Consider the following 10,028-nt stretch of genomic DNA (forward strand, 5'->3'; position numbering starts at 1 on the left):
CTCAGGCTGGTCTTTAACTGCCTGACCTCAAGTGATCCTTCCCCCTTGGCCTCCCAGAGTGATAGTATTACACCATGCCCAGCCTAACTGTGTAATCTTGAGCAAATGAATTAACCTCTCTCCCACTTCTTTAAACTGTAAGATGGAAATAGTAATAATAAAATTGACAAGAGACTTAAGGTAGAAAATATATTATATTTAAATTGGCAGGCAGTAGAACATTATGAATAAGTAGTAGGAGGCAGTAACCCTGCAATCATGAATTTAGTGATTGCAACATTTGAACATCTAAAATGGATTTAATTCACATTCACATAATAATACAGAGAGACTGATCAGAAAGTTTGATCTTTTGCAGTCATGTAAAGCCTGAAATGATATACATGCATATATTTATGGCCCTAGGGTATTTGTTTAAGAATTATTTTTATGAATGGCCTCTAGTTAAACTTTCAAGTAGAAAAAAAAATGCTCCACAGAGAAGAAAAAATAATCAATGGTAAGAGAAAGGCTATACCTGCTGTAGTCTTTGAGTATTCTGTTATGAATCTTTCCTACTATATCTGATCTTATTTATTAGAACATACTGGCAAACTTCCTGGATGGATAGATATCTGTATTTATAGTCTTTGCTCATATTTGAGGTTTCATTTCTGAAATCACTTACAGCGGATACATGCAGAAGTTTTCATCTCTTCTGATTACATCTTCGTTGGCCTCACTTGGGACATGGTAAGAATGGCTTCAAAAGCTGTATCTGTTTGTATCAATTGCTTCTGAAATTTTATGTGTCTGCTCTTGTGTATGTACCAAAATCCTAAAGTTGAAAAACTGATTCCTTAAAATTATTTATAATAAAACCCCAAATAATTTGAAATAATTGTTCAGTAAAATTTCCTGAAAGGTAAGGAAGAGACATCTCCCATTTTATACAATGTCTTTTAAATATCTCTATTTTCAACTTAGAACTCTTTCTAAAAGTTGACTTTACATTCTCTTCTCTTCTCCAGATATCTCAACTCTGGTTGTACATTAGAGTCAGAATGTTTGGAGTTAGAACATAGTATTAAAAACATTAAACATATGGAAAATTTCAGGCACATTCAAGAGTAGAAAGAATTTTTAAGGTGTGTTCCCATATGCCATACCACCTTTGACAACGAACTTACAGCCAACCTTGTTTCATCTGTTCCTTGTTTTATCTGTACCTCTGTCCAACCTTGGATTATGCTGAACTAAATCTAAGCCATCATATAATTTCATCTGGGAATATTTTATAAAAATATTTCATGTACAAACTATTTTACATCCTTATCACACACAAAGCAACAATAATTCCTTAATATCATCAAATATAAGTGCTCACAATGCCCAAATGTTTTATAACATAATTTTGTACAATTTCTTTTAATTTAGATCCAAATAACATGTATGCTTCATAATTGTTTGATATATTTCTGAGTCATTTCTACAGGATTCCCTTCTATCTCTTTATTTATTTGCTATTCAGTTGAAGAAATGCCTCATATAGTCTCATATAGTTGCCCCTAGCCACATGTAGCTATTTAAATTTTAATTAATTAAAATTTTAAAAAGAATTTAACATAGAATTAAATAAAATTTAAAATGTCACACTAGGCACACTCGCATATTTCAGGTGCTGAATAGCCCCATGTGGCTAGGGGTTACTGTATTGAAGAATGCAGATATAGAATAATTTCATTATTGCCAAAAGTTCTGTTGGAGTACATTGCTATAATTTTCTGAGTAAGTTTTTTTTTTTTTTTTTTCTGATTATAACCCTAAATGTCATTTGACCTGATATGGTCGCATATTTCCTATATATTGATAGTTAGAGCTAAATCTTGATCAGATGTATGTTCAATATTTTGCCAAAACTACGTTGTTGTGCACCTACATCAAGAAGTATATGACACCAGGGTGTCTCTTTTTGTGATGTTAGTAGTAACTGATGACTACTGTCTAGTTTTATTAAAATGGTATATTTTGATTACTCTATAACTTTCATAATTTCTTCTTTGTTCCCATGCCATTCTTACCTGTAGACTCATGGTGCATTTATTGGTAGCAGTGCTGATTATCGTTAGACTGTTATCTTTGCCTCTAGTAGTGTAGACTTCTGTCTTCCTTCTGCAGAAAAAAATCAGCTGAGGATCTAGCATTGTTTATAGATTTTAGTCCATATTTTGTGTTAGTTGGTTAGTTAGATGATAGAGATCCTATCTTTCTGAATTGACAATTACTTCCTTCATCATTCTTTGTTTATATAATAATTTTGTATTGTTTGTACAATATAATTATATAAAGATGACAGATTAAATATATGTATTTAATATTGATCCTTTCAATATTCACTCAAACTGTAATTTGGTAATTATTTCTTAAAGACTTAGACCCACAAACATAAGAAATAAAACCATTGCAAGAGCATTTTGGAAGTTAGAAAGCAGATGGGCAAGGACTACCCACTTAGCAAACGCTAACCTGGAAATAGAAAAAACTGTGAAGATCCAAAATTAAACCGTAAAATTTTCAAAAACCTCAGGAACTAGCACTACTTATGGAACTGAAAGTGAAGCAGTTTGCTGTTAAAGAAGATTTGATGATGTTAAAAAAGATTCCTAGATAATCTCTCCCACTTGTGTGACTGCCCTTCAATTACTCTGGCAGTGCTTTAGAGATTTGTTTGCTAAGGAAGGTTAGACTGTGTCTGGACTAGACTATTGAACATACAAGTACTGTATTATAAAGAGAAGAATGAACAGGCAGGCCATTTACATATAAATGCTGATGTTTTTGGCCTTTTCCTTCACTTGGTTTATTTATTTTTTTTTGAGACAACAGTCTCTCGCTTTGTTGCCCAGGCTAGAGTGAGTGCCGTGGCATCAGCCTAGCTCACAGCAACCTCAAACTCCTGGGCTCAAGCAATCCTCCTGCCTCAGCCTCCTGAGTAGCTGGGACTACAGGCATGCACCACCATGCCCGGCTAATTTTTTCTATATATATGTTAGTTGGCCAATTAATTTCTTTCTATTTATAGTAGAGATGGGGTCTCGATCTTGCTCAGGTTGGTTTTGAACTCTTGACCTCTAGCAATCCACCTGCCTTGGCCTCCCAGAGTGCTAGGATTACAGGTGTGAGCCACCATGCCCGGCCCCTCCACTTGGTTTCTAAGACACAAGCAAGCAGACTTATTTTCCATGGCAGGAGGCTAGAAACTCTGTCTCTGGACTGTGTACCTTCCCCTAAAAGAAGAAAGCAAAGATACTAGTATCTTAGTTTTCCTAAAACCTGGAAAAATCTCCTTTCAGTGAAGTTCAAGTTTGTCAGTCCCCACTTGGATGCTCAGAGCTTTCAATATGCTTCTGAACCCTCCAGCCCATTTTAATCAAAAGCAGGCAAATAGGTTACCAAATATCATGGATAAACTGTTTTTAGAAAGCAAAACAAACAAATGGGGAAAAAAAGCAACTTGGAGGAAAGAATATTATGCAGAAAGAAAAAAAACCCTTAACATTAGTATCCTAAGAATGCTAACAAAGAATATTTCATTTATAAAACAAAAACAAGATGATATGAAAAGAGATTTTCAGAGAACATCATAAAAATTAAAAATGATCACAGGAAGAAAAAAACCCTTGTGAACATGTTGTAATATAAAGTTGAGGAAATCTCTCAGAGATTAAAACAAAAAGATAAAAAAAAGAGAGAGAAAAAGAAGACTAAAGAGAAAGTGTTATAAAATTAAAAGACAAATGAAGTCCTAGGGACAAGATACAATATATAATGCCTTCAAATATCTGAAGGAAAATGGTTTCCAATTCCACGTTTGGCCCAGGTATCAAAAATTATATTTATTGATTTTTAGTAAGAAAGGGGAAGTTTAATTTATTCCTCTTTCTTTGGAAGATACTAGAAGATGTGTTCTACAAAAATGAGCAAGTAAACCAATAAAAATGAAAAGAAAGAAGGAGTAGGAACAGGAAGCAGATGATCCAACACAGGAAAAAGACAAAGAGAACCTGTAGGATGATAGTGAAAAGGAAATCCCAGGTGTATCACCGTGCTCCAGGCATAGGTGACAGCCCATGAAGATGGTTGCAGTTTACAAAATTGATGACCAAGTAAAAAGTAGAACTTCAAATTCATAGCAATCTATCCCACATAGAGAACTGATAGGCATAACAAATGTCAAGAGAGCTATCACTTTTACTGATCTGATCTGCAATGTTGATGATATATGATTGAGACGAAGACAATTAAGAGGTATGTTGTTATCACAAATGGTTATATTGAAGCCTGGTGTCTTTTTCAACTAACATTGGGATAAGCCCTTATGTTCCCTGTGTATTATAATGTAGAAGAAAATATAGACTTGGTGAATTGAAAATAGGGTCTTTGCAGATGTAATTAATTAAAATGAGGCTGTCCTGAATTAGGATGGGCCCTAAATTCTATGACTAGTATCTTCATACAAAGAGGAAGGAATACAGAGAAGCACAGGGGAAAAGGCCATGAGAGGACAGCCAGATTGGAGTGAGGCAGGTACAAGACAAAGAATGTTAAAGATTGTTATCGGTCAAGAGAAGAAGGGAAGAGTCAAGGAGGGATTCTTCCCAATAGCCCCCAAAGGGAGCATGGCCTTTCTAATATCTTGATTTCAAAGTTCCAACCTCTAGAACTGTGAAAGAATAAACTTCTGTTGTTCTAAGTCCTCCAGATTTTTGGTAATTTACATGCAATTAACCGGTTTATTTTTCAGAGATTCAGAATTTGAAATTGATAAAATATGGTCATTTCTATAAATGTCATTTCTATAAAAGACCATATTTTATAGAAATATGGTCATTTCTATAAAAATGCCCAATTGGGCATTGGGACTTTGGTTTCTAAGAAAATTTATTGCCATTTTTAAGAGAAAATCAAATCCATTTATTTCAACTTAAAGTCCCCAAAATGTAGCCTTCTCTCTGTGAGGACTGTTTACAGGAAGTTGTGATCTGTCCTTATAAGCAGGCTGGCCATGCTGACTGTGAAGGGATGTGTTCTCAGTGAGCATTCACTGGGGAAGATCAGTTCTGGTTCAATTCTCCCACCATAGCTCTCATGGTGCCTCCCAAACACCCATACATCAGCAGACTTCTCCTTTCATTTTCTTTCTTACTGTTCATATGAAACAACTAAGAAGGTTGCTTTCCCTCTAACACTTTCCTAAGAGTTCACATCACTTATTTCCATGTGTCCTGGAGAAGATTTCAAGTTAAACATAGACAGACTCTATTCTATACCCTTAAAATATTTTTGTCTTTTAAAAATGAGGGAAAATAAGCCATAAACCAACATTCTTAGTGGGTCAGAATATTCACAGAGAATGGAATGCTTATATTATTTTAAAATTAGAGGATTTATATGAATTGAATGATTAAATGATATTAAATATACATTTTTTGCTTTCCAAGAATACTTATTAAAAAGTAAAAATTTTAGGTACATCAAATGTGTTGCAAAGGATTGTTCTCAGATTATAGTCAGTTTACTGAATGGTGCCCTTTGCAGAATTGAAGAATTCATGCTGATTCACCTGTTGGCTCTTTTATACCCTACACTGTAATTATTCCTTGGGTTTCCTTTCAAGAATAAGATTAAAATCTTTTTTTCCCCTGCCTTGAGGAACATTAGTAGATTTGGAAGGGTGATAAATTCAAGTGGCACAGAGGGTTACTAGCTACAAAAAACACAGGTTTGCTAGTTTGGAATTCCATCAAATGCTGTATGTAATTGGTATCTGAAGATTTGCAAGCATGGATTCTTTGTCTTCAGTATGATTTCAATATGACTCATTTTAGTCATGGAACTAATATGGTAATGTATAATTCAGGCATAGGTAAAAATAAAAGAGTGAAAGGAAATTTCTTTCTATGAGATTGTAAAGCCTCACAGATGGACATTGCCTTGACCTATTCCCTGTGGTTGTGGCAGACATCTTTGCCATGTAGTTGTTTCCTTCAGCAGACAAATAGGTTTCCTGACAACAGTTTGCCAGGAAGTCAATTTTCCTCATCAGCGATAGGATTTTTTTTTTTTTCTGAGAAAGATAAATAAGCACACCTGTTATGCAGAAAAGAGAGAAAGGAAGATGTCATCAGTAAAGTCAGGGGATCAATTGGCCATGTGGTAGACTAATGTAACCTGATAATTCTCTTTAGGGGCAGATGGCCCCAACAGATGCTATCTTAAAGTGAAGTGAACAAAATGGAGTGAGGAATGTAGGTGAATACAGGCACATAATAGCACTGCAGAGAATTACAATACTCAGAGGTAATTGAAAAGTAATGACCAAAGGTGTAGAAAGTTAATCAAAGAAGATAAGTGTCATGGAAACAGAAGAGAGAATTTCAAGAAAGAATGATTAGCATTTATTTGTTGCAGAGGTCTTACATAATACGGCCCTAGGTTTTCCTATGAGATTTTGTAATAAGGACTATTTTTGACGTGGCATAAGATAATTACTAGTGTTAATGAGAGGACATTGGGTGTAATGAGATGGTGTAGGTAGTTTGCCTTGGGCTAAGCAGTGAATGAGCCATGAGAAAGTACAGAAATTAGAGTGTCAGCTTCTCTTTCAATAAATTCTTTGTAAAGGGAAGAATAGAGACATGATAGTAAATAGATGAATAAGGTGTGGCCCTTGGCCTCTAGGGACTTACAATGTATAAGGAGACCAAAAAGTATTCAGATATTTTGAATACAGTCAGTACTCTGTATCTGTGGGTTCTTCATCCATGGATTCAACTAATCACGGATTGAAAATATTTGGGACAAAAACAATAAAAAGTACCAATACCACAATAAAAAATAATGCAAATAAAATTACAGTATACCAACTATTTATATTTTACTAGGTATTATAAGTAATCTAGAGATGATTTAAAGTATATCAGAATATGTACATAGGTTATATGCAAATACTGTAGTACAGTATTTTTATAAGGAACTTGAGCATCCATAGATTTTGGAATCTATGAAAAGTCTTGAAACCAATCCTCCACAGCTACTGAGGGATGGGTGACTGAACAGTGTATGAAAGTAGTGAATTCTAGGGTAAAGATAGCCATAGGGTCTGTGATAATACAGAGAAGAGACACTTAAGTGCCCTGAAGGAGCCCTTAGGGTCAAGGAAAGCCTCAAAGACTTAAAAAGGAGTCAGACTGACTGGGTACAACTTCAGTTTCTTCTGCATAATACCGTCTAGAAAACTTGTTTAACTTCTTGTGGCAAAATAGCTTGACAGACTAATCTGAGCATTTATCTACCCCTTTTGTCTCTCATATCATTTTCCTTCCCCACTCATACCCACCACAACCAACGCTGAAGTGGAAGTATAGATTAAAGGAAATTGCCAAATTAAATATGAGATGATGATTCTTTTCTTGACACCTTACAGAGCTGGCTTTTGGATACTACATAGGAATGGCCTGAGGTGAAATGAGATATAATGCTGAGTAGCAACAGATTTTAAATTGTAAGAAAAATATAGTTTGGAAGGAGAAGAGAAAAATTTTATTAATTATTATATTAGTATTAATATTGTTATTGTTTTCTTGCAAAGGATGAAGTTGAAATGTTGGAAGGGACTCAGAGGATGGATGAGCTGGCCTCAAGCATGAATATTCCTTATCATAATTCATGTATCTGCTTTGTAGCATTCTTGGACACTTATAAGTCCCCCTACATGTTGGAAGGGCAAAGAGAACATAAATGAAATGCCATTTGAAAAAGATAAAATTAATTCATACACCTCCCCCCGAAATGAACAAGCAAACAAACAGCACTAGACTTGTTGTCAAATATTCCAGGAATAGATAATTGACATTTTATAAAAATTCTTTCAGAAAATAGAAAAATATTAATTTTCTCCATATCATTTGAGAATTTGATATACAATAGATAATGAAAACATAAAACTGCATCCTGCTAATTGTGTTTATTAAACCCATACAGCACTTGTTATGTGTGAGGCATTATTCTATGTACACATCAACTCCTTTAATCCTTTTAACAAACAACTGAAGTAAGTGCTCTTTCTGTTCCTATTTTGCATGTGAGGAATTGAAGGAACAGAAAATGTCAGTAATTTGCGTAAGATAACACAGGTAGTAATTGGTAGAGCATGAACTTAAATGCAAAGAACCTGGCTCTGTAATTCATGCCTTATAGCATTACACTGCTCTTTCAAAGAAAAACTAACCACAGGGCAATTTCACTAACAAATACATGTACAAATAACTTTATATTGGCAAGTCAAATCTAGTAAAATATTTAAAAAAAAAACCACTTTATGATTAAGTTAAGTATATTCTAGTATTTCAATTTTTTTTTTACTATTTGCAAATTATTAATATATAAATTGTCATCTCAAATGAGAAACAATATATTCATCTTTTTATATGTGGAAAATATATATTTCAACATTCATTCAGAGTTATAAAAAAAATTCTGGCAAACTTGAAGTTAAGTGGAAAAAAAATTTCTCCTAAAATCTCCACCAACATTACACTTAATGGTGAAAGGTAGAAGTTTTTTTTTTTTTTTTAAATCAGAGAAAATTGACAGGGATGCCTGCTGTGGCCATTTTTATTCAACATTTTGCTCAAGGCCCTAATGAGTGGTAAAACACAATAAAAATAATAAAAGCTATAAGATTTGGAAAGTAAGAAACACAATTGTCAACATATTCACTCAATGTGTTTGTATACTTTGAAAACTCTAGAAACAAATATTTGAAATTAAAAATGGGTTCAGTAAGATTGCTATATGTAAGATCCTAAGTCTATTAAGTTACTATACACAATAACAATAAGACAACATTATAAAAACAAGAAAAACTATAAAGCATTTAGAAATAAATATTTTAAAAGTCTAAGATGTTTAGGAGAAAATTATACCATTTTATTGAAAAGCATTAAAGGCTTAAATAAATAGAGAGGTATTTTGTGTCTGTGGCTAGAAAGTCTTAACAATACCTATAGATTAATTCCATCCTAATGGATACATTAATGCAGTAGCAATCGAAATCCTATCATAATTTTAATGGAATTAATAAGTCGATTATCTCATTTATAAGATGATTGAAAGGGCCAAGAATCAGTATAAGAAGATTTAAGAAAAAGAATATGTTGGGAATATTCACTACCTAGATTTCAAAAATAATTTATGGCATTTGTATAGGGAAATATAAGGTGATAGATAATGGAACATAATAGAGAAATAAAAAACAAACTCATATATATAAATATATATATAAAACCCTGCTTTATGGTAGATGTGACACTATAGATCAATGAGGGCAAAAATTTGGCTGGTGTATACATACACACACACACACACACATACACACACACATATATATAAATGGTGAAATTGGTTATCCATATGATATTTATATATCTATATTTATCATGGCCAGAAACCAACTGTAGTGGGACTGAAAAGCTAATCAATCATCCACAATATATACTTATTTCAAAACATCATGCTGTTCACCATAAATATAATTTTTATATTTCAATAAAATCCTTAAATTTATAAAAAGGAAAATCTAATCAGTTAAAGCAAAATGTTATAGTAAAATGGGAAATGTCCATTTTCTTTTTTATATATATATATATTTTTTTCTATATATATTAGTTGGCCAATTAATTTCTTTCTATTTATAGTAGAGACGGGGTCTCGCTCTTGCTCAGGCTAGTTTCGAACTCCTGACCTCGAGCGATCCTCTCGCCTTGGCCTCCCAGAGTGCTAGAATTACAGGCGTGAGCCACTGTGCCTGGCCGGAAATGTCCATTTTCCAAGGACAATATTTTACATAAATGAAGTGGTAATCCCAAAATCTATGGTCCAGGGGAAATCAATTGCAGGATACATACATGGCTATCAATAATGATTAGAATATCTAAATTGAAAAAACTTGCTGCCCAGATTTGAATATAAAAATGGACAAAAGTTAT

This window comes from Microcebus murinus, chromosome 9, assembly GCF_040939455.1.
Source record: "Microcebus murinus isolate Inina chromosome 9, M.murinus_Inina_mat1.0, whole genome shotgun sequence".
Lineage (NCBI taxonomy): Eukaryota > Metazoa > Chordata > Mammalia > Primates > Cheirogaleidae > Microcebus > Microcebus murinus.